General features: G+C 39.5%; 1 protein-coding gene across 8 annotated transcripts in view; it reads left to right on the top strand.

Annotated features, from left to right (window-relative positions):
* Positions 1 to 12,928, top strand: part of sytl5 (synaptotagmin-like 5) — a 262,548-nt gene that overhangs the window by 35,535 nt on the left and 214,085 nt on the right. For 3 of the 8 annotated variants that reach the window (XM_041211617.1, XM_041211625.1, XM_041211624.1), the window contains exon 2: positions 10,951 to 11,023. The exons of the other annotated variants lie outside the window; for them this stretch is intronic. The gene's annotated coding sequence lies outside the window, so the exon portion shown is untranslated. The remainder of the gene's footprint in view (positions 1 to 10,950; positions 11,024 to 12,928) is intronic. 8 annotated transcript variants of the gene reach the window in all.

Below are 12,928 nucleotides of genomic sequence, written 5' to 3' on the forward strand. Positions count from 1 at the left end.
TCCATTTAGGTTTTTCAAAGGCTCAACACATACCTGGACTTAATGTAAAGGTCAGAGCACAGGGTTCTGATGACATATTAATATCTGATTCTCAATACTGTTGAATGCAGAAGAGTACTTTATCCACTGGAGAAAGTACTCTAATGCATGTGAACACTTATATCATGTTAGTCAATATAATGGTTACTTATCTTTTAAGGACAAAGCTCCATGATCAATCACTGCATTGAAAACATACTTAGCTTGTCATATAGCATATAATTATGACATTTGAAGCTGACCAGAACTTTTAAACTTGCCTGTCAAAACGTTCCAGACTCCACAACAGGCTTCCCTCAAGGTTGCCTAACCTGATATGCTTCACACAGTCCTCTGGCTCCATTAGACATCTCAAACTCATGAAAATTCAAAATTGAGGTAGGCATTTAAAAGGCTAAACCCAACATTATATTGATTAGGTGTCAGATCACAATCTTCCAATTTCCTGCATCAGTGAAAACAGTGGTTGGTGGGAATCACCTGGGAAATTTAAATTTACAGTCTCCTTGTCTCAATGTTCGACCACCCGACGCGGGTTTTCCCAGAATTAAGATGGCAACATCTGGCCCAATGCTTCAGGTCTGTAATCTTGCATTGGAACTGAGAAAAGTCAGAAATGTAGTAGGTTTTGAGCAAGTAAAAGGGGGAGGGTGGGAAGAAGATCAAAAGGGAAGATATGTGATGAGGTGGAAGGCAGGAGAGATTAAATAACAAATGGGTTCACAGTGAAAAACCAAAGGGAGAGGCTACATTTCCAATACATTTACCTATACTTTCCCAATCTTTCTCAGTTATGGAAGGTTACAAACCTGAAATGTTAATTCTGCTTCTCTCTCTGCAGATGCTGCCTGATCTTCTGAGTATTTCCAGTATTTTCTGTTTCTATTTCAGATTTTCAGTATCCACAAATTTAAGCTTTTGCCTCATTTGTACATTGTTACAGATGGCGAAAGAGAACTACTGAAATCCCTGTTACCCTTCCAGTTTGTTCTGTGCCTAACACTAATCTACTTGCTCATACAAAATAGGTATGCACAATTGAAAGATGATTATTTGCCTTGTTGTTGTTGTTGTTGTTGTTGTCACTTTTGTATTCAGTACTTCTTGTGACCATTGTGGTGCAACATGCTTATTCTCCTCAGCAGCCACAATGGATAAACTGAAGGATGCAGGGTGGGTCAGGCTGTGCAAGTGGCACTGTGACGTGGATAATTATCCCCAATTTCTGCATCTCTGATTCATTCTAAAAAACACTGATGATATTGCATCAGTAAATCAACATAGCCTTGGTATACAAAGTAAGTGACTGTCACTTTGTGTGCTTAAGCAAGAAGTTTCATCTCCTTTCCAAGAAACAACAAGTTGTAGCATAAGAAGGATGTGTAATTTTTCTGATGTAGCTAAACTTTCAAAGGCTTGAAGATTTATAGATTGGACCTATATGGACACATGCGCTCTATTATAAAATGCTGCTAACCTGCAAGAATTGTGAATGTTCAGCTTGCTTGTTTGTTATCATCAACACTGGGTTAGGCAAGTTAATGCTTGCTTACCAGCAGCTATCAGTTTGCCTTCATTTTAGGTCAGGCTATTGACGTATTGAATCTACAAGTCCAATCATTTAATCTGAATTGACAAGGTCCTACTATCATTTTAGAGCCATTAATCATGACAACTTTGTGATCAGGGACACGAGTTTAGTACAAGTATAATATAAATCCAAATTAATCATCAAACATACAAAGGGTTTTCAATGCCATCAAAGCTATTAGATACACAGGAACAAGAGTAGACCATTTGGTTTGTTCAGATCGCTCAATTCTATTGTTAGCATGACCATTCTTTATATTTCAAATCCCAATTTCCTATCCTTTCTCTATAGTATCCTACATACTAATTTTTTGTTGTTACCAATCTTATTTCTAAGCACTTGAATTGATTTATTTCTATATAGCCTACTGAAGCAGGCCATTCAACTTTTATCATAACTGTTTTGGGAAAGAAATTATTTTAAGCAGTTTAGTTTGAATTTTAACCTTGTATGGCCTTGTTCTGAATTCATCCATTAGAGGAAAGAGTCATTCATACCCATCCTATATTTTCTAACATTATTTTAAACACTGAATCAGATAACTCTATACCACCTCCTTTCCAAGGAACAAATCTAGTTTTTCATTGTAGATAGAACCTTTCAACTCAGGTATCAATTTGATAAATCATTACTTGACTTTCTTCAAAACAGAGGCCAATTTTCGCAAGTGACATTTGACCATCACTATATAGACACAATAGTGTTTGATTACTTCTAATATTTTATGATCTACAAATTATTGCTGATTATTAGTAGACAAGTGTTAGTAGTCCTTTTATTTTACATTGATTAACATCACCACTAAAATAGTGGACAAAGAACTATAATACAAACATATTAAGCTAATATGAAAACATTTCTAGGATTATATTTTCTATACTTAACATTAGACTTTCTGATTGTTTTTTGCACCTGCCAGCCATCTATGTAACCTGGTCTCTCCCCACCCCTCCAATTTGTTCTGCGCCATTTGGATAGTATTTCCATCTGCCGTTGCTGTATCCAAAGTGCTCTACTCACATTAAGCTGCACCTTCCATTGTTCTAAATCTAAGTCCTTCTACATTTTTCCCCTTCTTCACAGTTTGCTATGCCTTCAACCTTAATAGGATCTGTAAGCTTGGATATATTGAATTTTATCTACTCTTTCCTATTCTCAAATTGGGATCATTACAAATTGGAAACTGGGGCCCCAACATCAATCCATGGAAGGAACCAACTGGGCAGCTTTAATCTAACAGCTTTTCTCTGATCCACCTTTTCCATCATGTTCCCATCTTACTGTTCTGAGCAGGTGAGCCGGCCACCCAAAGGAAGGAAATATGCAGATTTGGTCCAATTATGTCTTTAGGACTCAATCTGCAAATTTCAAGCAGAGGCCTGAGTGAGAAGCAATGTCAACTCCCCCACCACGGGAGGTGGTGGCGTAGTGGTACTGTCACTAGACAAGTACTCCAGATACCCAGTGTAATGCTCTGGGGACCTGGGCTCCATTGCAGGTGGTGAAATTTGAATTCAATAAAAAACCTGTAATTAAAAGTCTAATGATGACCATGAAACCACTGTTGATTGTTGGATCACTGATGCCCTTTAGGGAAGGAAATATGCCATCCTGGCCTACATGTAGTTGACTCTTAAATGCCCTCTGAGATGGCCTAGCAAGCCATTCAGTTCTCCAGGGAAATTTGGGATGGGCAATAAATGCTGGCCCAGCCAGCGATGCCAACATCCTAAGAAGGACTAAAAATAAATCAGGCAGGCAAATCCTTTAGGAGTCACCTGGGTTGAAAGATTCCCAGAAGGTAAAATTTTTTTAAGTTTTTTTATATTTCTTTGCGAGCCAGGAATGCTTCGCTGGGCTCACAAGGCAGCTTGCAGCAGGCTACGCATCCTTCCCCCATCATGTACAGACCACGCACTGACTATCGGGGACCTTTCCGGAATGTGATCTCCTGCTGCAAATTCCATCTGCTGTTCACTGGCTAGACTATGAATCCTGGGTGTTGAGTGAGACTTTGCGTTCTTTTATTTAAATGAGACCCTGCCATTAAAATCAGCAAGGCCTGTATAGGCTTGGCCTTGCCAAGTTCATTGCTTGCGATCAAATTCCACCACACCCTCCCCGCTTCCCTTTTAAAATGGGGGCCTATCTGTCCTACCTCACAACTAATGTCCTATTTATGCCAGGTGATTGTCTCTAAACCAGTGCCTCTGTTTTATCTAGCCTGGCAGAACTTTATCAAGTATCTTCTAAAAGTGCATGTCCATTTTATCCTCCATCATCTCTATCATTATCGATCCATCTCAGTGACTCCATTACTCTATTATTGCTTTAGATTAACAACAGAGGAGCTTGTATTTGTATTGTACCTTGTCACACTCTCCCAGTGAATTATTTTTGAACTACTTCAACAGCACAACAATGCTAAAGATTAGTGTTGGCACCTCAACTGTCAATTTGTTTTGTGATTTAAGACACAGTACGAGTTCCACTGCAATTTTACCCAGTTCTTACAGGTCTGTTGTGAACTGTGTGGTGCCTTTACCAAATGAACCATTGAGTGAGCACTGGATTTATTCTTTCTGTGAATTGAACAGAAAACATTTCCTGATAGAAATGGTTAATTAAAAATAATCAATACTTAATTGAAAGCAGAAGAGACTTAAATCAAGCATGCAAAATGAAAATGCGCCATCCAGAGTCTGTTCATGAATTGTAAATCCTATGGGAACGCTTAAGGTTGAACTAACTAGGTCAGATCACAGTCTTGTATCTATAAGTGAATCATGTTTTTATGGCATTTTAATGACTTGGTTTCAGAAAATGTAGAATTCAAACCTCATTAAGTGAGATATTTGTTCATCTGAATTCACAGCATTTTCTGTGTGTAATTGGCACTTTCATAGCTTAATATCTGAGTTGAGTGTGTTACTGGCAATATATTGGCACTCCAATACTTTGTGCCATGCCATGGTTGGACCTGCTTTGCCTTCAATTATTTTCTATTTGTCAAATTCCTCTTTGCAGCTTGTTTTAGCTGAAGCACCCCATAGACTCACGTCACACTAATTTATTGTCATTCAGCTACTGTTTTGCATTGTCAGAAGCCAGACAAATTATTTGCTTTCTTTTACAGCAGAAAAGTGTCACAAGTAGACTGATGGGCATAGTTATGTCCTGATCTCTTTGAAAACACAGTCAGACTGAATAATTCAGTCTAAAATTACATCAACTTGCATTTATATAGTACCTATAACATAGTAGAACATCCCAAGTGTCTCACAGAAGCATTATCAAACAAAATTTGACACTGAGCCACATGAGAAGCTCTAAATGCAGATGGCCAAAACCTTAGTTTGAAGCACATTATAAGGAACATCTTAAAGGGGATAAGAGAGGTTGAGGGAATTCCAGAGGCCAGGGCCTTGACAATGAAGCATGGCTGCCAGTGGTGGAACAATTGAGATTGGTGGCAGTCAGATGACCAGAATTGGAGGAACACAAATATCTCTGAAGGTTGCAGGGCTGAAAGAAGTTACAGCTACAGGGAAGTTACAGACATGAGACCATGGATGGATTTCAAAACAAGGATGAGAATTTAACTTATTGTAAGAAATTGATTTACATAGAGGCAAAAATGAATACAGTCAAATGATATTTAACTTATATTTTGTTTATTTCCTGAAGTGAAAATGTCTTTGAGTCTTGGAATTGTTCCTTCAGATTCTTTAAACCAAGCCCTTTGATATTTTTACATAAGTGATATGGCCCTTTTTTGTACAGAGTTCTGTGTCAATACCTTGACTGTGCAAACTGAAGTATTCATCTTCAGGCTGCCTAATTGTATCCTCACTACTTTCGCACAGGTTACTAATTATAATATTTATTTCCATCATTTGAGTAGATGAAAATGGGCAATGTGCAGTGACTCCTTTTATTGTATAGAGCAAACTTTCATAGGCCAGACCTGAAACAAAACCTTGTGGAATTTCCACCTATGGGTAGAATAGAACAGGGTAGTCAGCACGGCTTTCAAAAAGGAAAGTTTTTATGCTTGACCAAACTTACTGAGTACTTTGAAGAAGTAACAAAGAGTAAACAATGCAGTAGATGTAATATGTTTGAATTTTCAAAAAAAGTCTTCAATTATGCACCTAATAGTAGATTCATGGCTAAGATCAGAGCATGTAGAGCTGGGACAAGTAACCAAATGGATAGCAAGCTGGCTACCAAACAGAAAATAAAGAGTAGGTATTAAGGATAGCTACCTAAATTGGCAAAAGTGAGAAGTGATATTCCACAGGGATTGTTGCTGGAACCAATATTGTTTACAATTTAGATTAACAATTTTCACTCCAGAATTGATACTACAGTTGCAAAGTTTGTGGAGGACACCAAACTGCAGAGGTTATCAGAGTTAGCACTGAGGATGAATGGAACAAAATACAAGGAAACATGAGTAAACTTGCAGAATGGGTGTGCAGTTGGAAAATTAACTTCAATATAGGTAGGTGTGAGGTGGTGCATTTTTGTGGGAAGAATCAGAAAGTTATATACTGATTGGATAATAGGAGTCAAAAGAGTAGGCAAAAAAAGGAATCTAGAGGTACAGATACACAAATCACTAAAACTAATGGACGTAGGTTATAAAACTGTACAAAAAGTAAAACAAGCACTTTGGTTCATTTCTGAAAGGATAAAATTTAAAAGCAGAGAAGGTATGTTAAACCTGTATGGAACCTTGGTTAGACCACATATGGAGTACTGTAAACAGTTCTGGTCTCAAATAAAGTAATAATATTGAGGCATTGAGAAGATGCTAAAAAGATTCACAAGAATACTATTAGAATAGAAAGGATATATACTTATTAGGAAGCATTGAACAGGCTGAGTCTTTTTTCTCTAGGAAGCAGAAGACTGATGAATGATGGGGATCTTTGAGATTATGAAATAGTTTGAATGGGTAGATGTAGAGAAGGATGTTTGCACTAAGTCTGGAACATTTTAGCACACAGAATAATAATTGTATAAATGACATTCTAGGCAGAAGCTAGATAAACACAGGAATAGATGGATAGGGTTGGATGAAGAGGAGGCATGTGTAGAGCATAAAAGCCAGCCAGTTGGCCTGTTTCTGAGCTGTAGGCTTTATATATGGGAGTGATTTTAATGCCAAGTAAATGGTCAGGTTTGGACCGGGTGGGAAGTTAAAATGTTAAAATCTAAATCTTGATTGCAACCCTCACCCTCCCCCCATAGCAACACCCTTCCAACCCATCCACTCTTGGCTTAAACAGAGGCAGGGCAGGCTGGGGAGGGGTTGGCAATTGAAATTTCCTTAAATTTATATACAGAGTCTCAGGAAACCTGGCAGCCACAGGAAGGCGAGGACTGTTAGACCTAGAAGGCAAGTACCTTGCCACTTAGCTGGTGGATTCAGCGTACCCTGCCAATAGCCCAACCTCTGCAATTGGACTCCACCCAATTTTTATTCACTCACCATCACCCCCCCCCCGCCCCGCCCCTGCCCCAGCCCCTCCAATCTCTCTTTCAAATCTCTTGATTCTCCATTCCAGGGAACCCTTCAGTGACTTCTGGCTTCTTTGTGCACTCCCAGGCCCTTCCACACCCTGGTCCCCTCAATGCCCATCCCCCACCCCTCTTGTCACATACTCCAGGTGGGTCAAAAAGTTAAAATCCACTCCATAAGGAACTAAACGTGCCACAGTACATTGCTTTGTTCTAAGAGTCATCTCCTAATGTAGCTCATTCTAAGTCTTCAAAACTGTGGAACTTAACTGGTGTAAGCTTACAGCAACCTACAATACCTGACTTTGAAAACTCCAGATTGTCTTCACTGAGCTGCTACATCTTGAGTTATCTTGTATTCTTTTCAACGTTAGTGGCATCCTGCAAATTGCCCTAAGCCTTTCACCTAAATTCCGTAAGTTTATGGTTATGATATTGCGCTGTGATAAGTTTTTATATCATTTTGGCAGGTCTTTAGGTATGAGGGCAGTTGAAATTGAAGGGGCGGAATTCCCCCTGGGTTCCCACCCCCCCGATGTTGCAGGGTGGGAAAGGCCTCAGACAGGATGCCCGCCCTTGCCCCAACTGAGGCCCATAAGTGGCCAATTATTGGCCACTTAAGGATCATTTCCCACCCAGCCTCAATTTTTGGGCTGGTGGGAGGACTTACCTGGTGTGAGGGAAGCCGGAAAAAGAATGGGCTTAGGTCTCTGGCAGGGAGGTGAGGGCTTGGGGATGGGGGTCCTCCATCAGAAGCCCTTTTGACTGTGGGTGCACTCCCCTTAAGGCCTAGTGGCCACTTGATCGTAGTCTGAAATAGGATTGACCATTTAGCATGAGTGGTGGAGGAGTTTATTCACTCAGAGGGTTGTGCATCTCTGGAATTCTGTTCCCTAAAGGGTTGTGGATGCTTAGTTATTGAATATGTTCAAGGGGGAGATTGATAGATTTCTGAAGATGAGGAAAGTTTGGGAAGCTGGCGGTTGATCATGTTAAATGGCAGAACAGGCTTGAAGAAGTGAGTAGCTTACTCCTGCTCATATTTCTTATGTTTAAATGTTCTTATATTTTGAAATTGAAATCCTTAGGTGTTATTTTATATATATATCCGTGTGGGATAATTAAAATCACTGCCATGAATCATTATCCAACTAATCATTCACCAGAGAAATGGCAAGGATGGTTTAGGATGCTAATAAGTAGGCGTGAGTGCAAACTAAAATATTGCCTGATAATTAGACACTAAGATAAAAGCAAAAAACTGTGGATGCTGGAAATCCAAAACAAAAATACCTGGAAAAACTCAGCAGGTCTGGCAGCATCTGAGGAGAGGAACACAGTTAACGTTTGGAGTCCGCATGACCCTTCATCAGAACTAAGTAAAAATAGAAGAGAGGTGAAATATAAGCTGGTTTAAGGGGGGGGGGTGGGACAAGTAGAGCTGGATAGAGGGCCAGTGATAGGTGGAGATAACCAAAAGATGTCACAGACAAAATGACAAAGACGTGTTGAAGATGGTGATATTATATAAGGAATGTGCTAATTAAGGATAGAAAGCAGGACAAGCAAGGTACAGATAGCCCTAAAAGACTGGAGGAACAACACCTCATCTTCCAACTAGGCACTTTACAGCCTTCTGGACTGAATATTGAGTTCAACAATTTTAGATCATGAACTCTCTCCTCCATCCCCACCCCCTTTCTGATCCCCCCCCCCTTTTTTCCAATAATTTATATAGATTTTTCTTTTCCCACCTATTTCCATTATTTTTAAATGTATTTCCATCCATTGTTTTATCTCCATCTTTTAGCCTATTTTGATTCCTTCACTCCACCCCACCCCCACTGGGGCTATCTGTACCTTGCTTGTCCTGCTTTCTACCCTTAATTAGCACATTCCTTATATAATATCACCACCTTCAACACCTCTTTGTCATTTTGTCTGTGACATCTTTTGGTTATCTCCACCTATCACTGGCCCTCTATCCAGCTCTACTTGTCCCACCCCACCGCCCCCCCCCCCACCCCTTAAACCAGCTTATATTTCATCTCTCTCCTATTTTTGCTTAGTTCTGTTGAAGGGTCATTCGGACTTGAAACGTTAGCTGTGCTTCTCTCCGCAGATGCTGCCAGACCTGCTGAGTTTTTCCAGGTATTTTTGTTTTTGCCTGATAATTAGGTCTGGTGGTGACTCCAGGCTCTCTTTGACTCTGCCTACCACAATCCATTAAACTTAATGTAGTCATCTTGTGAGTGTAGAAGATGAATATATGTTTTACTTTCTGCCTTGATCTTTGGCTCCTGTCTGATTGCTGAGCAACATTGAAGCCTGACATTGCCACCCCCACTCCCCACCACACAGCCCCATGCACTTCTAATGGCCCCACAATAGGCCATGGTGTGTGAAATTAAGCCTCTCAACAAGTAGGGAATGAATGGGAGATAAGAATTTGTAAATCTTTTGAAGTGCGATTGTAAAGGATGGAATATACTTGGCAATTTGTAGAATACCTTTTGTTTCCTCCTTTATGTGTTCCCTTGAGGTTTAATCCCCTTTGTGCCAGGCATCATTTTGCAATCAAAGAGAAAATGACTATTTCTAAACGGTTTCCAATCCCACTTGAATCCAGGTAGATGCACAATAGTTTGGCGATAAATTGAAGAAGGGAGGGTGCCCTGAACACTCAACCTTCTGACTGTATCAGGTGCCTATCTCAATGTTATTTTCCTTCCTTATGTGACAGCACCAAACTTTACTCCATGTTTTCCCACAATTGTATTGCAGGAACTCGCTGCCTATAAACTTGGTGGGAGTATAGACAACCAGTAATTTCAAAGACATTGGATGGACACAAGGAAAATAAACTTGGAGGGCTACAGGGATAGAGCATGGGAATGGGACTGAGAGGATTCCTTTACCAAGAGCCAACATGGACTCAATGAACTGAATGGCCTCCTTCTGTGCCATTATGATGCTATGAAATTAGCAGCTTGCTTTAAGGGAAAATTAAGCTTTTCACAGTACACTGGAAGTATCGCCTTAGCTTGGATTATAGTGGTTAGGTGGAACTGATGCAATTGAGTAGAACAGATTGGTTATGTCCCAATCATAAGTTGACTAGTGATTTTTCTATAGTGTAGTCTATACTGTAGCTTAGGTGTAAGTATCATATGATTTTTAAAAAAAAACCTTTTACAATTACTGATGAAATGCAGTGAAGTGCATGAGAGCAAAGTAACCAGTTATTAAGTACCATCTGGTTTTTGCTTGAGTGGTGCCTTTGGTAATGGGTCAGCAGTCTTGGATTCATTGCCAGAAACATTTGGATAATTCATTATGTACTTACGTGATTTTGTTAATTCACTAACTGTTAACCTGGCCTGATGCTTTAAGGCCATTGAGGTACTCCTCGTGGGAAGCTGGTCTAAATCTATTGAGGTCAATTATCATTTAATTTATATTTGTACATTTTTGGCTGCAAGCTCACAAACTTTGATATAAATGAAAGACTTATGTCTGTCGAAGTAAAAAATGGCAGTGCCCAAAACGAATTTATTTTATGGATCCATATTGTCCATTAAGCTTCACAATTCTGTTTTGAGATATGAAGCCTTCTGCTGTCTCTGCCCTGTAATTCCCTCCCTAAACCTCTCTGCCTCTCTTTTTTCCTCTAAGGTGCTCCTTTTAAACCTCTTTCATTAGCCAATTGTATATCTACCCTAATATCTCATTGTTTGGCTTTATAAAATTTTGTTTGATAACATTCCTTGGATTATTTTACTATGTTAAAGGTGCTATATAAATGAATATCGCTGTTGAGACACACCAAAATAGTGACTACCAGTTTTTCCATCTGCCAATGAGGTGAGTACTCTATTCATCCATTAATTAAAGCAGTATCCTTGTGCACATTTGGACATCTCCCAACACCTAGCTGGCACAGCCTGTACCTAGTCCTAGATACTGGCAAGTGTGTGTGTGTGTGTTTGTGTGTCTGTAGGGAGAGTCTGCACTTTGCAGCTCCATAGGGCAATATTACAGATTCCACCTGCTAAGGGGGGTCATGTCACATGACTCCCACCTCTCTACTTTGGCTTTAATAAAGGATGTATATCCCTTTGTCTGGGTTCCTGAGATTGTTACTGTTCCAACCATTAAGTCTTAACAGGTGGTTGCAAGATCCTTTGTCCTAGCAGATTAACTGTTGGCCAGGCCCAGCATATGAAATGTAGATGGTCTTTGTATAATTCCCTTTGAATTTGGTCTCTGCAGTCCACAGGAGTTATTAGCATCTCTTCAGAGATAATGAGGCTCAAGTTTCTGCGATACTGCCAAATAGCTTTTATTGTTTGAGGGTCACAGCCAGACATAGCCTCAGCCATTTACATTGTTCAGTTTTAAAATTTTAGAAATTAGCTATAAGGATATCCATTTATTATAAATAAATATAGTGTGAGGTCTTGGCCCCGATACAGTTAAGATGGATCTGGGGAAGCTGTCATGGAGAACACCGGAGCAGCTTTCAACAGCAGCCAGGTAGAGTAAGGGCAGAGTGAGCTTGGCGCAAATAAGAAGTCTTTTCAATGGATAGGAATTGGGGTTTGGAACACTTCAGGATCAGAAAATGATACTACGGTTGCAACCTGAGTAATCAGGGAGAGAGAATTGGAGGAAAGAGTCTGACACCAAAAAGGATGGCCATAATCTTGCTTTATGTTTAATATGCAGCAACCTTTTTTAGATTCTGTGCCCAATTAATTAACACCGCCAGTGTCTCCTAATGATAATCAAAGAACCCTAGTTCCAGGACAAGAAATCAAAGTTAATGGGACAAGAGAGTTTGCATAGTTGAACTTGGAATTGCTTTGCTGCTATATGGTTACACTGGCTGTCTCTTCTTGGCAATTATTTTGCATTTGTGTCTCTGGACCACAGTTAATTTGGTTCAGTGCCCATAATTTCTGCAAAATTAGTTTTAGCTGTTAATATGAATTTGGGACCATAATGACTTTCATCAGATTACACCCTTCAGATAGTAACTTGGATTCCTACAGTTAAATTATTTCTCTTATTCGATGTTCCCAGCATGGGTACATTCTCAACAGGGAGGCTTCAGCTCTCACTCTGTCATTTGGGCTGTTGTCGTTTTGTGAAAACATGTTTTCATTTTGGGGATGTCTGGTCGCACAGCACACTGCTGCATGTGTGAACTGTTAATATTTGTACCACCCTCTCCCTTATTTATAGAGCACAAAACTAAGGCTGCAGTATGATCAGAACTGTTTTTCTCCCTCACACACACATCTTTGTTTTTAGAAAATAAAGCAATTTATAAATTTTGCCTCAAAAAAAGATTACCTGGCCATTGTCACTTTGCTGTATGTGGGATCTTGCAGTGCGTCATTTGGCTGCTGCATTTCTTACATTACAATAAGTAACTACATTCCAAAAGTATTTCATGAACTGTGAAGTGCTTTGGACATCCACTGGTCACGAAAGTTGCCATATAATGCAAAACTTTCTTTTCTTCCTTTCTAAAATTTTTGAAATTTATACCCTTTAGCTTTAATGGAGATAATTTTGTAAAACTTTTCAGGAGAAAATGCTCGAAAGAAAAGAAAAATGTTCCTTGTTAGAGCTGAATGGTACTGATATATCCTGATAGATTAGTCACACTGCACATGCTCAGGGTACGAAAATCAAATTCAACTCAATACATCTTGGCTTAGTACAATGTCAACTTCAAACCATAGGAAGAGAATTAGACCA

Source organism: Carcharodon carcharias, chromosome 18 (genome assembly GCF_017639515.1).
Source record: "Carcharodon carcharias isolate sCarCar2 chromosome 18, sCarCar2.pri, whole genome shotgun sequence".
Lineage (NCBI taxonomy): Eukaryota > Metazoa > Chordata > Chondrichthyes > Lamniformes > Lamnidae > Carcharodon > Carcharodon carcharias.